Here is a 17607-nt window from a genome sequence, read left to right on the forward strand (position 1 = left end):
TCCTAGAAACTCAAAAATTAGCCGGGCATCGTGGTACATGCCTGTAATCCCAGCTACTCAGGAGGCTGAGGCAGGAGAATTGCTTGAACCCAGGAGCTGGAGGTTGCAGTGAGCCAAGATTGTGCCACTGCACTCCAGCCTGGGTGACAGGGCGAGACTCCATCTCCAAAAAAAAAAAAAAGAAAAAAAAAGAAAAAAAAAGAAAGATCAGCTGGTTGTCAGTGTAGTGTGTTGTTTTCTGCAAGACAGCCACAGGTGTTACAAACAGGAGAAAACAGTTGCATAAGAAAAATGCAGGTCTGACACCCTGGCCAAAGAGCCCTCCAGCTTTAAGTAGACATTTCCACTTCTCAGTGCCCAGGGGAGCATTAATGGACTTGTGTATCACTGCAGCTGAATCTTGGCAAGGGAGACTGGGTTTCTCAGGCAGAGAAGGTGGCTGCAGTGTAAGCCAAGAGATTGCACATCTGCAAAATCGGAAATGCTGAAGGATGCTGGATCAGCTGGCCCCGAGAGATACATGTCCACCTGGAAGGTGGCTGGATGTGGGGTCAGGGCAAGTTCACAGCTTGGTCAGGAGAGTTTGCTTCTTGTTGGAGCCAGAGAGCAGAATTGCTCAGATACGTCTGCTCTGCACTAGGCATTTGTGTGACAGGGATAAGGGGCAGGCTGACTCCAGGGATGTGTGACTTGTGCAGTCTCCATATGTGGAAGGGCCCTGAGCTCGCTTTGATGCTCTGCTGTCATAATCTTCATGATATTTGAAGAAAGGGCCTGCATTTTTATTTTGTACTTGGCCCTGCAAATTACGTAGTAGGTCCTGTCAAGGCATCTGTCTCAGCTTGTTGTCCTCATCACTTGATTATTTGTGAGGCGATTTGTGCCTCAGACAGCTTTAAGCCCATGCTCTGATGTCTTAGAGAATCCACCGCCAGAGAAAGAATACATGAGGCTGGAGGTCATGACCCCTTAGGCTTGAATTTCAGTGTTGCCAGTGACTATAACAGCTACACGATCTTGGGCAGGGCGTTTAGCCTCTGTGGGCCTCAGGTTCTTTACCTGAAAATGGACATGCTAATAACTGTCCTGCCTACTTCAAAGAATTGCTATGAGAGTTACTCCTTTAGAGAAAGGATTGAACTTCTTTCTTTTGTACCTGTGTGAAATTCAGCCCAGCACCAATGCGAGAATAAACTGATACTTGTTGATTATTAACAGTGAATACTTGTTGATTATTTGAAACATGAAATAATGGGGGAAACCTCTTCGGCAAAGCCTCAGAAATGATAGAAGGGCACTAGGTTTTCCAATGTGCACTGGTATCTTGTGCAAACTTGCCATCTGGACTCTGCTGTTCTGAGGTTTTGTGCAAGAGGGAGACAGCCTGCTCTCTTTGGGATGTGCCCTTGAATATCTCCCTCTGTGGATGCGTGGAATGCTGAGATGAACGTTCTACACAGGCACTCGCCCCTTGTCAGCCAAGTTTTAACTATCCAGCTCTTGTCTTTGGGTGATGCCATGTTTATCATCGCAACAACTAACTTTTTGGTGCGAGCCACGTAGAAGAGTTCATTTAATTCTCACCACAACCCTATTATTGCCCCCTCAATTTTACAGATGCGAGTTTGTCTTAGGTGACCTGTCCCCATCTCACAGCTGAGAGGTGGCAGAGTCAGACTGGAACTCAGGTCCATCTGGCACCACAGTCTCAGTCCTGTCACCTGTGCTGGACATGCCTTATGTGCAGTGTGCTCCCTGAGGTGGGCTCTCCGTGGGTTTTCACTACAGGTCACTCAGCAAGATGGCGTAAGATGGCCAGTTTTGTGTTTTAGCCTCCCATGCTTCTCAAGGCTTCCTAAAGTGAGCTGTGCTAGAGAGACTGCAGGTAGCTGTGCAATCTCCTTAGAGGGTCTAGAAAGCTTCATCATTTGCTTATTTATTTGGGAAAGAGCTTGATTGAGATATAATTCACAAGCCATACAATTAACTAATTTAAAACGTACAGTTTAAGGCTTCCTACTATATTTGGACTCGTGCAACTATTACCACAGTTTTATTTTTTTAATTTAATTTATTTTAATTTTATTTATTTTGAGACAGAGTCTCACTCTGTCGCCCAAGCTGGAATGCAGTTGTGTGATCCTGGCTCACTGCAACCTCCACTTCCTGGGTTCAAGCAATTCTCGTGCCTTAGTCTCCTGAGAACCTGGGATTACAGACGCATGCCAACATACCTGGTGAATTTTTGTATTTTTAGTAGAGATGGGTTTTTGCCATGTTTGTTAGGCTGGTCTCGAATTCCTGACCTCAAGTGATCCACCCATCTCAGGCATCCAAAGTGCTGGGATTACAGGTGTGAGCCGCTGCGCCCTGACCACAATTCATTTTAGAACATTTTCATCACCCCAAAAGAAACCTCATACCCTCTAGCAATCCCACACCATTCTGTCATTGTGCAATCATCAATCTACTTTTTATATGTATGGATTTGCCAATTCAGTATCCTTCATACGAATGAGTCATAAAATATGGGGCCTTTTGGATCTGGCTTCTTTTAGTTGGCATAAAGTTTTAAGGTTTATCTGTGTCGCAGCATGTATCAGCACTTCTTTTTAAAGGCTGAATTATATTCCATTGCATGGATAGGCCACATTTTGCTGAGCCATTCATCAGTTGATGGACATGAGTTGTTTCTACCTTGGGGCTATCATGAATCATGCTACTATGAACATTCATGTACAGGTTTTTGTGTGGACATGTGTTTTCAATTATTCATTTTTATATGATTGTTTCCTAGAAGCCAAATATGGTGATAGAGACTCTCATGGAGGACACTGAGTAAACCAGAAACCTGCTTGGGCTCACGTTTCTTGTCTGTAAATTGGGTCTGGGAAGAGCAGCGCAGAGTGTGTGTGTGTGTGTGCATGCACTTGTGTGTGTGTATGCATGTGTGTGTGTAGGTGTGTTTGTGTGTGTGCATGTATGTGTGTGCACATGTGTGTGTGTGCAGAGGAGAGGTGTATGTCTTTCCGTATGCCTGGCTAGGTGAGGGCAAAGAGAGGATGCTAGTCAGAAGAACAGCTGGTGAGGCACTCATGACAGAAGGTAACTCTTGGAGGAAAGAGTGATAAATTGTTGGCCCCTCCTCCTCCTCTCCTGCTCAGGATACAGGAGAGGAGGATTTAAAGCAATTTAAGGTCAGGCCTCAGCTTGGCCCAGTGTGACTTGGTAAGTGAATGTGGAGTCACCCATCAGTGGGTTAGCCAGCAGGGACAGTCTTCCTATTGCTCCACGGCCCGATTCCAGCAGTAGGCCTCAATACCCCTGAATCGATAGAGTGCAACGCTGCTGCCTTAGACCTCATATGGAGACCCAGGACTATGTAACCATAACCATCTTTCACTGTCCGCCATGTTTCAGGATTACAGACATCTCTGGCTCTTGTAGGAGTGATCCCAATTTGGCCAAAATATTTGGATTCTTCAAATGCAGCTTGGCAGGGTGGAAAGAAGAAAGCTGTAAGATGGGATAGACATGATTCAAGCCCTGGACTAGTCATTTATTAGGTGCATGACCTTCAGCAGGCCCCTTACCCTCTGTATTAGTCCATTCTCACACTGCTATGAATAAATACCTGAGACTGGGTAATTTATAAAGAAAAGAGGTTTAATTGGTTATCAGATCTGCAGACTGTACAGGAGGCATGGCAGTGTCGGCTTCAGGGGAGACCTCAGGGAGCTTACAGTCATGATGGCAGGCAAAGAAGGAGCCAGTAGTTCACATGGCTGGAGCAGGAGGAGGAAAGAGAGGAGGGAGGTGCTATACACTTTTAAACAACCAGATCTCAGGATAAATCACTCACCATCATGAGAACAGTACTAAGGGGAGGGTGCTAAACCACTCATGAAGGATCCACTCCCATGATCCAATCACCTCCCACCAGGCTTGATATGGTTTGGATTTGTGTCTCTAAATTTCATTTCGAATTGTGATCCCCAGTGTTGGAGGACGGGGCGTGGTGGGAGGTCATTGACTCATGGGGGCAGATTTCCCTCTTGCTGTTCTCATGATAGTGAGTTATCATGCGATCTGATTGTTTAAAAGTATGTGGCACTTCCCCCTTCTCTCTCTTTCTCCTCTGGCGATGTAAGATGTTCATGCTTCCCCTTCATCTTTTGCCATAATTTAAGTTTTCCAAGGCCTCCCCAGCTATGCTTTCTGCACAGCCTATGGAACTCTGAGTCAATTAAACCTCTTTTCTTTATAAATTGCCCAATCTCAGGTAGTTTTTTATACCAATACGAGAATAAACTAATACAGAAAATTGGTACCTAGGAGTGGGGCATTGCTATAAAGATATCTGAAAATGTGGAAGCAACTTTGGAACTGTAATGGGCAGAAGTTGGAACAGTTTGGAGGCCTCAGAAGAAGACAGGAAGATGAGAGAAAATTTGGAACTTCCTAGAACCTTGTAAAATTGTCATGACCAAAGTGTCGACAATAATATGCACAATGATGCCCAGGCTGAGGAGGTCCCAGATGAAGATGAGGAACTTATTGGGAAGTGGAGCTAAGGTCACTTTTGTTATGCATGAGTAAAGAGATAATCTGAAACTGGAACTTATATTTAAAGGGAAAGCAGAGTGTGAATGTTTGAAAAATTTGCAGCCCCACCATGTGGTAGAAAAGAAAAACCCATCTTCTCTGGAGTAATTCAAGCTGGCTGCAGAAATTTACATGAGTAAAGAGGAGCCAAATGTTGATAGCCAAGTTAATGGGGAAAATGCCCCAAAGGCATTTCACACAACTTCGAGGCAGCCCTTCCTATTGCAGATCTGGAGGCCTAGGAAAGAGAAATGGTTTTGGGGGCCAGGCCCAGGGTCCCTCTGCTCTATGCAGCCTTGGGACTTGGTGCTCTGCATCATGGCCACTCCAGCCCCAGCCATGGCTAAAAAGCCCAAGGTACAGCTCAGCCTGTCACTTCAGAGGGTGCAAGCCATAAGCCTTGGCAGCTTTCATGTAGTGTTAAGCCTGTGGGTGTCCTAAGTGTGAGAGTTGAGGCTTGGGAGCCTCTGCCCAGATTTCAGAGGGTGTATGAAAACACCTATATATCCAGGAAGAACTCTGCTACAGGGGCAGAACCCTCGTGGAGAACCTCTACTAGGGCAACGGGGAGGGGAAATTTGGGGTTGGAGCCCACACACAGAAACCCCACTGGGGCACTGCCTAGTAAAACTGAGAAGACGGCCACCATCCTCCAGACCCCAGAATTGTAGATCCACCAGCATCTTGCACCATGCACCTGGAAAAGATGCAGGCACTAAATGCCAGGCCTTGAGAGCAGCTGCAAAGGCTGTACTCTATAGAGCCACAGGACCAGAGCTGCCCAAGACCTTTGGAGCCCACCCCTTGCATCATTGTGGCCTGGATGTGAGATACAGAGTCAAAGGAAATTATTTTGGAAATTTAAGATGTAATGACTGCCCTGCTGGGTTTTGAACTTGCATGGGGCCTGTAGCCCCTTTATTTTGGCCAATTTTACCCTTTTGGAATGAGAGTATTTAGCCAAAGCCTGTACCCCCATTGTAGCTTGGAAGTAACTAACTGGTTTTGAGATTATAGGCTCATAGGCAGAAGGAACTTTCCTTGCCTCAGATGAGACTTTGAACTTGGACTTTTGAGCTAATGCTGGGATGAGTTAAGACTTTGGGGGACTCTTGGGAAGGCATGATTATATTTTCAATTGTGAGAAGGTCATGAAATTTGGTAGGGGCCAGAGGTGGAATGATATGATTTGGATTTGAGTCCCTGCCCAAATCTCATGTCAAATTGTAAGCCCATGTGTCAGTGGAGGGACCTGGTGGGAGGTGATTGGATCATGGGGGCAGATTTCCCCCTTCCTATTTTCCTTATAGTGAGTGTGTTGTCATGAGATCTGGTTGTTTTAAAGTGTGTAGCACCTCCCTCTGCTCCCTCTTCCTCCTTCTCTGGCTATGTAAGCCCTGCTTGCTTCCCCTGCCCCTGTAAGTTTCCTGAGGCCTCCCCAGCCATGCTTCAGGTACAGCCTGTGGAACTGTGAGTCGATTAAGCCTTTTTTTCATTATAAATTACCCAGTATCAGGCAGTTCTTTATAGCAATATGAGAACGGATTAATGCAAGGCCCCACCTCCAACACTGGTGATTACAATTCAACATGAGATTTGGGTGGGGACACAAATCCAGACTATATCACCCTGTCTAAGCCTAATTGTTTTTGTCAAATAAGGATAGATAATGATTCTTACTTGGTGTGGTTGTTGAGTGCACTAAAGGACGAGCACTAAGTGTTGTAGGGTTGACAGTCAATTAATGGTCACTGGTTATGTAGAAGCATGCTGAGTAACCTGCTTAAGACACATCTGACTCTCTTCAGTCAGTCTCACCTTACCCATGGACAGAAGGCAGAAAATGAGGAGACTTATTCTGCTGTTCAATGAATGTATCTCTTCCATAAATGATCTTTTTGCTACATCTCCATAAACTTGTGGATTTCCAGAGGACTCTGAATTTTAACTTGATGAGTTTTAGTAAGTTTTATTGTATGTCTGAGCCACAGTCACTTCTTTACAAATATTTATCCACAACATACTAATCTATTTTCTAGGCCTGCCTCTCTGATTGGTGTAGAGAATGAAAAGTATTTGATAGGTGTATATGAGGCAAACACTCTTCATAGACATATCTGAGATTGGCTCAATGGTCTACAGATGTGAATTTTATTTTTGATGTTGCTGCTGCTATTTCACTGTTTAAACTTAGGAAAGTCACACAACCTTTGATTCATAGTTTCCTTTCATTGGTAAGATAAGAGAGAGAAATTAAGTGATTTTAAGACCCCTCACTAGCCCTAACACTCTAAAAGAATGCACTATGACATGCAGGAGCAAGATGTCCTCTTGCTGCACATGTACACATCTGTTTTCCTCCCACAGAGGGCAGGGATACACATGGCTTTCTCTACACATAGTATGAGATGTCATGGTCAACACCAGGAGAGGCGAGAGGCATTTCATTCAGAACTGGGCTAAGTGTGGAACAAGGTCACAGGGTTGGGAAATCTTTTTTCCTTCATACTGAGCACAGTATAAGTAGCTATGTTACTTCATTTGTTTTTAATTTTTATTAAGGAAATTTTGAACATACACAAAGGTGGAGAGAACAGTACAATGAATGTCAAATACTCACTACCCAATTTGAACAGTTATTAACATTTTTCCAACTTATCTCTTGTCCATCCTGTCTTCCATCTATCCTCCTCTTCTAACATACTTTATTTTTATTCCGTTTTATTTCCTTTCATTTTATTTTATGGCAAATCTCAGGCACTTTATCAGTTCACCTGTAATTCAGGAGTTATCTCCAATAAATGTACACTGCATAATATATGTCCGTTATATAATATATTCTTTATATAAAAAAATAAACCCAGTATGAATACATTATATAACGTTACATGTATTACATAACTCTAATGTCATTATCACATCTAATAAATTTAGTAGTATCATGTATATGTAGTCCATATTAAGACTTCATTGGGGGCATTTTTAAAACTGTCCAAATTGTAAAGAATTGGTTGGCCTATCAAATCATTCACTTATTCATTCATTCATTCATTCATCTATTCAACTGACACTCACTATGACATCCTTAATGTGGCCAGTTCTCATAGGAGACCTATTGTTGCAAAGGGCAGACAAACAAATTACAAATGAAAAACAGTGGGAAACATGCAGAGTTGTTTGGTACAAGGTGTGACTATGTCACAAAGAAGGTCACAATCAATTCTGCAGGAGGTGGGAGGGTAATTGAGTTCATGCACGATAAGGATCTTGGGCTGAATTTTGAAGGCTGACCAGGTGTTGACAGTAGACTATAGAGGAAGGATGCACCACAGAGAAAGCATGGGAAACATGTCAGCACTTTGTGCCAGGAAATATCATCAGGAAATATCTCCTTAACTAATATGAGTGCCAGGTGCTCTTCTGGGTCAGTGAACAAAATAGACAAAAATCCCTAACCTGGTTGAGCTTATATTCTTGTGGGGGAGGACTAACATTAATAAATGAATACATACAGCATGTCAAAAATAAGGGCTATGCAAGAGAAAAACACAACAACAACAAAAAGGGGAAACGTGATTAGGAGTGCTAGGGCTGGGTGGTTCACAAGTTAACATAGGATGATTGTCACAGTTAAGGTGGTAGGAAATGGCCAAATGCTCACAGTTCCCTCTTTTCTTCTTTTGCACACAAGAAGATCATGTTGCTCAGCCTTTTCTGCAGTTAGATTTGGACAATATGACTGGGTTCTGGCCAATAGAAAATAGTTGGAAGTGATGCATGCCACTTCCAGGCCTGGTCATCATGCCCTAAGTGGCCATCCATGTTCTTTCTCCTTCCACCATGACCTTGCCAGTCATGTGCTGGAAATGAGATGAAACAGCCCATATCCTTGAGTCACCAATTAAAAACTGCATTAAAAAATCCTGAGTGTGAAACTAATATACATACTGAAGTTGCTGTCTACTTTCCTCCCAATACCCTGTCCACTCTATGAACCACTTTTTATCTTTTCTTCTACTATGTGTGTGTGTTTAAGGAGTTAGTGTCTTTACTATATAAAGAGCTCATAAAAATCAACTAGAAAAATATTAACTCTGTAAGAAAAAATGAGTAAGGGAATTACAAAGTAAAGCTACTTATAGAAGTAAATAAATTTTAAATAGATTATAAAATCTATTTATGTTCTATAGTTTCAAATGAATAGAATCATAGAAGCAAAAAATAAGCATATAGAAAAATTAAGACTTCATTATGAATAAAAAGCTACTCCCAAATACCCTTTATTTTGCAATCTGGCTATCTCCGTTTTTTTTTTTTTTTTTTTTTTTGAGACGGAGTCTCCCTCTGTTGCCCAGGCTGGAGTGCAGTGGCGCGATCTCGGCTCACTGCAAGCTCTACCTCCCAGGTTCATGCCATTCTCCTGCCTCAGCCTCCCGAGTAGCTGGGACTACAGGCACCTGCCACCACACTCGGCTAATTTTTTGTATTTTTAGTAGAGCCGGTGTTTCACTGTGTTAGCCAGGATGGTCTCGATCTCCTGACCTTGATCCACCTGCCTTGGCCTCCCAAAGTGCCGGGATTACAGGTATGAGCCACCGTGCTTGGCCCAATCTGGCTCTGTCTTTAAAATTAATATGTGCAGTGTTGCTGAGCACATTGTGAAATGGTTTTTACACACTGCTGACAAAAGCATACATTGGTACAACCTTTCTGGAAGACAATTTAGCAATATTTTCTATTTTTTCAGAGCCTTCAAAATGTTTCTCCCAGGTGCAGTGGCTCATGCCTGTAGTCCCAGGGCTTTGGGAGGTCACAGTGTGAGGATCATTTGAACGTGGGAATTTGAGATCAGTTTGGACAACATGATCATCTCCGTCTCTTCAAAGAAAAAAAATTAGCCAGGCATGGCAGCCTACACCTGTAGTGCCAACTACTCAAGAGGCTGAGATAGGAGGATCACTTGAGCCCAGGAATTTGAGGTTGCAGTGAGCTATGCTCATGCTACTGCGCTCCAGACTGGGCAACAGAGCAAGGCCTTATTTCAACAAACAAACAAACAACAACAAAAAACTGTGTCTGCCTTTGACCTCGTTGATAACACTTTCAGTAATTTAAATCAGCAGAGGTGCATTCAACAGCCTATGCATATAACAAAAGATTTTCAAAACTTTCTTAAGAACTGGAAATATCTTTATTCATTTTTGCAATGGGCATGTGTTACTTTTATAATTAATCACTCATTAAAAGTCTTTAAAAGACTCTTTTCTTCTTTTTTTTTCTATGTGCTGCGTAGCTTCTTCTCAGATCCAGGAAAGGAGCTGTCCAGGATAATGAGGATAGGCTGAGGAAAGACAAGCCACGGCTTTGCCTCTGTGCCAGCTCTCATGGGCCAGGCAGATGATCCCAGGACACCCGCCTCCACAACATCAACACCCGCTCCATCCTTCATCAACAATTCAGTACCTGATTAACAAATCTGTACCCCAGGAGGTTATGCCAAGCCCAACTTCTTCCAGAGACAACAATAAGTCCAAGCCACTGCTAATGTCATTTATAAGCTGTGGGATTAAAACAGAGAAGCACTCAATTAATTAAAATTAGCCCTCTATTGAAACTATAAGCATCTTGCTTCCTAAGATTCTAGACCAAATAAGTGACTGCCAATTCTACTCTTATAGAATGACAGAGTTTGCCATTTTTAATGGAATGAATTTTTTTTCACTCTGAAATAAGATTAATTCAAAATGGTCTTAGCCTAAAAAAATTCTCTTTATTCGTGAAGAAGAAAACACCTCTTATTACCTGTGTTCCACTTGTCAAGTTACACTAGCAATCTGAGTCTTAGTTTCTCTATTTGTAAGATGGAAAAAAATAATGTGTCCCCCACGTGGCTACTGTGAAGATAAAATGAGAAGATACATGCCAAGTGCCTAATACAGGGCCTGGAGTATGGAAGTACCCAGCAAACATTCCATCTCTCCATTGGGCAAGGCAGTACTGGACAGTACCAAAAGGAGTATTGAAGGTGGGAGGAGGAAAATAAGATCTTCAAGCAGTCAAACACAACAGAATCCCAAAGTTACAACCAAAAGGGGTTAGGTATGTTTTACAGAAAATGTTAAGAAGGATAAGTGAAAAGTATTACATAGATATATTTGTGTATGATACGCTTCTGTAATAGGTATAATCTGAATATGAAATCAGAATTCCTGGGCTCTGGGAATCAGGGTTTTGATTGTTTTCTAAGAAAGATTAGTTTCTTCTGCTCCAGAATTTCATACAGATTAAATTTTATAGCCAGGCACTATCGCTCACACCTATAATCTCAGCACTTTGGGAGGCCAAGGTAGGAGGATCCCTTGAGTCTAGGAGTTAGAGACCAGCCTGGGCAACATACTCAGACCTTGCCTCTATGAAAAATTTTTCAGGCCTGGTGGTGCATACCTGTAGTCAGCAGGTAGAGGTGGGAGAACGCCTTGAGCCCAGGAGGTTGAGGCTACAGTAAGCTGTGATTGTGCCACTGCACTCCAGTCTGGGTGACAGAGAGAGACCCTGTCTTAAAAAAAAAAGTCAGTATGAAATCTCTTGCATAAGCCATCTTTTACCTAGCATAGTGATTTTGCAATTTATTTACACTACTGCATGAACCAGTGAATTATTCTTTTTTGTTGCTGAGAAGCATTTTATTGCATGAATATACCACAATTTATTTATCTACTAATGGACATCTGGGCTTCTTTGAGGATTTGCAAGTTATAAAGAAAACAGATACTGATGTTTTTGTTGATGTCTTTTTGTGAACTAGAATATCTCTTTCTACTTTAATGAGTGAGTCATCTTACCTTTAAATTGTCATCACTTCCACATCTTTCATTGCTATTGATGCTATGCATTTTCTTCCTTTGATAATAGAATAATTATCAAAATAATTCCTCTGATAATAGAATAATCCCATTTCTTGAATACTCACTATAGTGACAGGCTATCTAATTTGTCCTCATAAGATTTCTGCAAAGTAGATATAATCATAACCATTTTACAATGAAGAAATAAGTGCAGGCTCATTAAGCAGTTGGATATGTGGACTCTGAATTACTACTGAAGTTGGGGTCTCTAGGCCACACTGTGGCTCTCTTGGGCTGTGACAATGGCTTCTGAGAAAACCACCTGGACTTGTCCTTTGCTCACATCCTGGAGGGGCATCTAGACCTACACATTATGCATTTTTACCAATTTTAATTATTTTGGCAACAAGTTCCTTGCAGTTAGATTTGTGATGTATTTTTCTCAACACACTGCCTATGGGCCCCTCCCAAATGATAACAGGCCATGGCATTTGGAGACAGCCCACCCTAATGGAAGAATCAGGAGAGAAGGGATGCAATCCTCTAGAAGCCTGCCTACATGTAAGACCCCATGTCAAATGTTAAACCATGCACTTGACTCTCTCAAGTTGCCTGCTTGGCCCTCTTCCAAGTGTACTTTAATTTCATTCCTGCCCTTAAAACAATTTAATATGCTTTCATTCCTGCTCTAAAACTTGACTCAGTCTCTCACTCTGCCTTATGTCCCTTGATCAAATTCTTTCTTCTGAGGAGGCAAGTGTTGAGGTTCCTGCAGTCCCCTATGGATTCATTGCTGCTAACATACTTTTTTGCTGCATGACTCAGATACATTTCCTGGCAGTAAGATACATCTATGCCTCACATTCTCTGGTTGGAGGTGTTCAACCCCTGTAGAGAGTTTCGTTCTCTCCTTTTGCTCTCCTTTTGCTCTCCTGCTTATTAACCAACCCTCAAAATGATTTCTCTTGGCCACACTGCCTCTGGCCACACTTCCGCTGGCTGTGTCTCAGCTTACCCTCACCAGTGACTTGCAGGGGCTGGAAGAACCCTGGAGTCAACACCAAGTAGACCTAGACACTACTGGCTTTTCTGGACAGGAGTGGTAGGGCTAAATCCTAATACCATGCAATATCTGGGGTTTCCTCTACTTTTTCAACTAACATTTGGCTCTTTCCCAAAAACTCACACTGCCTATTCTTCTGTTCTCTCTGTGTGTATTCTAAAATGCCCTTGCACACCTGCCAGACCATCTGCCTCAAGGGCAACTCTGCCTCCTTTGCTTTCACTTTGAATGCCCTGTGACTTCTTAAACACACACTTTCTGTTATTTTTGTACCTGTGGCTCTTGCTGCATTTGCTTGACAGCAAAGACATGGGCTACCTTGCTGATATCCCCTGATATTTATACTTGTTTCTACCCTGCCAGCTTGGAAGACCTGTCTGCTGGCACATTACTAGAACAGACGCTAATCACAACCCCAGCTCTCCTATTTCATCATCACTTACCACACACTTTTCGTTCTTGTTATGCTTCAGGGCTAACTTTTTTGGTGACTTTTGAAGCAGTTTATATGCCTGCACAGGGCCTTAAGCAGTAGCCTTTTAAGGAACCCATCTACTTGCTTTTTTTTGAGGTAGTACCTCTTTGAGAGGAGAAGAAATTCTTTCTTTGCCATTTGCAGATTCTTACACTAAGCCCCAAGTCCTCCAAAGGTTACTACTTTATGTCAGGAGGGAAAATAAATGCTACCCTCTCGAATCCAAAGCCTGCTGTCTTGGGGAGCACCGGAAGGCTTTCTATGAGTATTCCTCTCGCTTCCTTCCATTTATTATTGTAGCTTTCGTTTCTCAAATCAATTCCACACCCTTCTTAATATGCATCAAGGCCTTAAAGGTCCTATTCGAAGGGAAGTCAGTCCAGCCCCTTTGGAGCAGTTAGCTAAAAAACAGGCTTCTCATCTACTTAAAGAATATGGGAAATGGAAATCTGAGAAAAGGGATAATTATTTTGTTGCTCAAATGCTCTGAGTGAGAGTCATTCTCAGGTCATAGAGACAAGGATGGAGGCTGGGCCAAGGCCACAGGCACAAGAGACCCATAGGACAGAGATGAAGGTTTATCCTAGGCTAACCCATGACCATTAGAGCAGAGATGAAGGCAAGGTAAGGAGTACAAAGTAAGACTGGTTTATTCCAGAACCCCAAGGATAAAGAGGGACCCCACCTTGTTCACTCCAGTAGTTTTCCTGTCCTCAAGTCAGTAATCATGATGAGATGGTACCAAGGTTAAGGGTACATGGTAAGACCAGTTCATTCCAGAAGCCTAAGGATGAATGGCAGACACCCCATTTGGGATAATAGAACAGTAAGAGGGGAGGCCTTCTTTTTCCTTTTTCCTTTATTTCTCTTCTGTTCTCAATTTGAGGTGGGTAATTCCATCTCCATACCACAGGCCATGCCCCTCAGATGCATCCTTAAGAACTGGGAAAAGTCTGATCACCTAAACAAAAGTTAGGTTTCCTTAGTAATACTGTTTGGCCTAGAAATGAACTGGGAAAAAATTACAAAAGTGAACCTTAACATCCAGTGTTCTTAGGCAGAAAATCCTCAAATTAGCATGCTAAGTATTTTATAACTGAGATCAGAACAAGGAGGACAGGGCTCAGGAAAAAACTACATGCAGAGAGAAGAGGCAGGTTCAACTATTGGCTGCTCTGCCAGTCAACAGCTCCCTCCAGGTTGCCCTAAGGACACTCCTCCAGGTAACTGCAATCAGTGTGGGAAGCCAGGTCACTGGAAGGTGAACTGCCTAATGGGATAAAAGGGAAGAAGCTCTGCATGGAATGCCCTCTCTGCCACAAGCTCAGCCACAGGAAACAGGACTGCTCTGAGGGCAGAAGGGCCCTTGGGATGGAATCCCAATCCCTGATGGTTTTGAGCAGAAGGGACCCTCTGCTCCAGCTGGCTCCCAGATCAGACATGGTCATCAATAGGACAATGCCAAGGGCAAGTCGAGGTGGCAAGTAAAATTGTGAATTTCTCTTTTGCGTTTAAGAGCTGCCTACTCTGCTAATTTCCTTCTCTAAGCAATTTTCCTCCAAATCATGTCAGATAATGGGGACAAATGGCACCCCCTGCCTCCAAAAGCAAAGATTCACACCCCTTTGGGGCAAAAATATATTTCCAAGATGGGTGCCTGTTCAATATTCACCCAACCTCTAAATTCATCTCTCCCTCTAATAGTTCCATTTCTTCTGCAAAAGTTACCTAAATCTTTAAGCAATAACTTTAACTTGGACAGTCTTACCTCAGGGGTTTAAAAATAGCCCACATTCATTCAAATGCATCCTAGCAATAAAACCAAGCAATCTCTTGAGGGGAGATAACTTCTATGGTATGCAGACAACCTCTTTACTTGCTCCACCTTCACTGGACTCACAGAGCAACACACAGTACAAACCATAAGTTCCTAATAGAAGGAAAATGACTTTTGTCTAGTTCAAAGGTTATAAAGGTAAAGGTATTTCTGGGAAGAAAGGTTATAAATAAAAGAGACTTTATATGAAAAAGGATCTTGTATGGTAAATTTTTGTCCTACAGTAAAATAACTGGTTGTTTAAAAAGGGATGTTTAGGACAAGTCAGAAAGTCGAAGTATGTCATAGATGGTCTGGGGAAGTTACAAAAAATCATGAAAGGGAATTTAAAAAAGAAATGTTGAACAATTTTAAAGATTATGAGATCTACTAAATGCTTCATAAGCTGTTACTGTGACTCTTAACTTTACAATTTCTGTGCTTTTAAGCTATGTAAGGCTGGAGACATACAGAGTTACCTGTGCCCCCTAGCTATGCTAGAAAGTGTCCGAGATTGTCCACATTTCTGTCTGGTGTCCTAGGGTCCATATTTAGTACATAATTAAAATAACTTGCCAGGTTTTTCACCAAAAGTCAAAGTTGCTAAGAGTTAATGGTGTAACTGTATTTGAGACTACTGGAAAAACAGTTTTATGTGTAAGGTATGTAAGGAAAGTAGAATGTGTTTTTGGTAAAAGATTATAAGAAAGCATGAAAATGTGGGGTTTTTTGCTTAGTTTAAATGATTACAGGATTGTTTTAAGTGAGACAGAATAAATCTGAAGGGTTGAGCATGTTATGAAAGGTTTGTGAAGGATTAATGTTGTAGAAGAAATTCTGTTTGTAAACCTATAGGCTAAAGTTAAAGGGGTATTATTCATTTTATCCATATATTGAACATTGAAAAAAGCACAATATTGTTTTCTTAGAACATTATTCTTCACTTTAACAAAAAAAACTGTAAAGGGTTATAAAAGGTTTATGAGAATCTTACCTTATGGTCAAACTGATTAAGATTGAATAGATTTGTCTATAAGGTTTTATTAAGAATTAGGTTTAACATCAATAGTATAGATGTGTTATTGGTATGTGTTCCAAAATTTTATGTAAAACTCCAATTATTATAATATATCTCAGTATTAATTATCAGTAATAATTATAAGTGTTATGTTAAATTATTGTGTACCACAGAGGTAACAAAATTTCTTGTTAATTATGTCTTTGACTGTGGCTGCTGCAAGACATTTTGTTATCCATAGACAATTGTTGTCTTATTTTGATCCTCTTTAAAAGGTAGTTTTATAATAAGCTATAAAACTTTGACAGGTGCTTTGGCTGTAGGTTTCTGATAACTTTGGAGATTGTGACATCAAAATGAAGACATGCAAATAATTATATGCAAATAATTATTCTTGCTGTTCTTTTTGCAAATAAGACTAGAGCTTATTAGCAGACAAATCAGCCCTATCATAACTTCTTTTTAAGAAAAATGAGAACTGGAGAGAAAAATTTATGTTAAAAAACTATGGTACACCTGTTACTAGATTCTAGTCTTATCAGTTGTTTTTAATTTTGTTCTGCAATTTAGACTACCCCTGTTTATTCCTGTGAACCAACCAGTGACTTCTGGCTGCAGCTCAAAAGAAACAAGAGGAATGTGCTGTCAAATTCCAGATGATCCTCAGCAAGGGATACCATCCTCTCAATATTCAAGAGTTACCCTTCTACAGGGGACCGTTAGATTGCCCATCAGTGGGACATGACAGGTGAAATAGTGCTCATGTCTCCCTTGGACCTGACCAGATACTGCTTTCAACAACCCATGGAGCCACTTTGCCCTGACAGCTAGCAAGAGGCCAAGACCCGCAAAACAACCACCACCATGCGGCAGTTACAGAAGACCGAACTTCATCCATTGTCTCAAAGAATTGGACACTTACTCTCTTGAGAAGGGAGATGTTACAGTAGGTAGCTAGTTAGACACAAGCAGGGCAGGAGAGATGCCCCTGGCAACCCACTACCAGCAATGTCAGGTAATCACCACCTGATGGTTAGGCGGTTGTTACACTGTCTCTCTAACACAATAGTTGGTCACAGCCAGCACCAGGAAAAAGCAGTCTTCCAACAGATAGAAAGACCTGAAGGTGGTGATCAGTAGCTTCCCAATAAGGTCTCGGGAGTTGGGAGAGTGAGCTCAAGCATGCACACTAAGAGGCAAAATGGTGGAGTTTAACTGGTATATGACCTTTCTTTGAGAACATTTGACTGGTAAGGGAGGAATGCCTCAAGTGAGCATGTGTACAACTACAGTAAACACACTGTGCATGCGGCCCCTCTCAAATGCTGAGAGGCCACTGCACATGTGAACAGCCCATCCTGAGGGAAGAATCAGAGGAGAAGGGATACAACCATTCAGACACATGCCCCCAAAGTCAAAGGTTGAAGCATTCACTTGACTCTCTCAAGTTGCCTGCTTTGCCCTCTTCCAAGTGTATTTTACTTCCTTTCATTTCTGCCCTAATATCTTAAAATAAACTTTCATTCTTGCTCTAAAACTTGCCTCAGTCTCTCTCTCTCTCTCTCTCTCTCTCTCTCTCTCTCTCTCTCTCTGCCTTATGTTGCTTGGTTGAATTCTTTTTTTTTTTTTTAAGGAGGCAAGAATTGAGGTTGCTGCAGATCTGTATGGACATGTCACTACTAACACTAAAGTGAAGGAGTCATAGTACAAACTCAGGCATCTGGCCCCAGAATCAGCACACACTTTGCCATTGTGCTATTTTTTTTTTCATTTTTCTTGTTTAAC

General features: G+C 41.9%; 1 long non-coding RNA gene across 3 annotated transcripts in view; it reads left to right on the plus strand.

Moving 5' to 3' along the window:
* The window catches only part of LOC102128875 (uncharacterized), a 196242-nt gene extending 178883 nt beyond the window's left edge, over positions 1–17359 (plus strand). For all 3 annotated transcript variants that reach the window (XR_012416925.1, XR_012416927.1, XR_012416926.1), the window contains 2 exons: positions 9899–10704; positions 16393–17359. This is a non-coding gene — a long non-coding RNA (uncharacterized lncRNA). The remainder of the gene's footprint in view (positions 1–9898; positions 10705–16392) is intronic.
* The last annotated feature ends 248 nt before the right edge of the window (positions 17360–17607 follow it).

This window comes from Macaca fascicularis, chromosome 8, assembly GCF_037993035.2.
Source record: "Macaca fascicularis isolate 582-1 chromosome 8, T2T-MFA8v1.1".
NCBI lineage: Eukaryota > Metazoa > Chordata > Mammalia > Primates > Cercopithecidae > Macaca > Macaca fascicularis.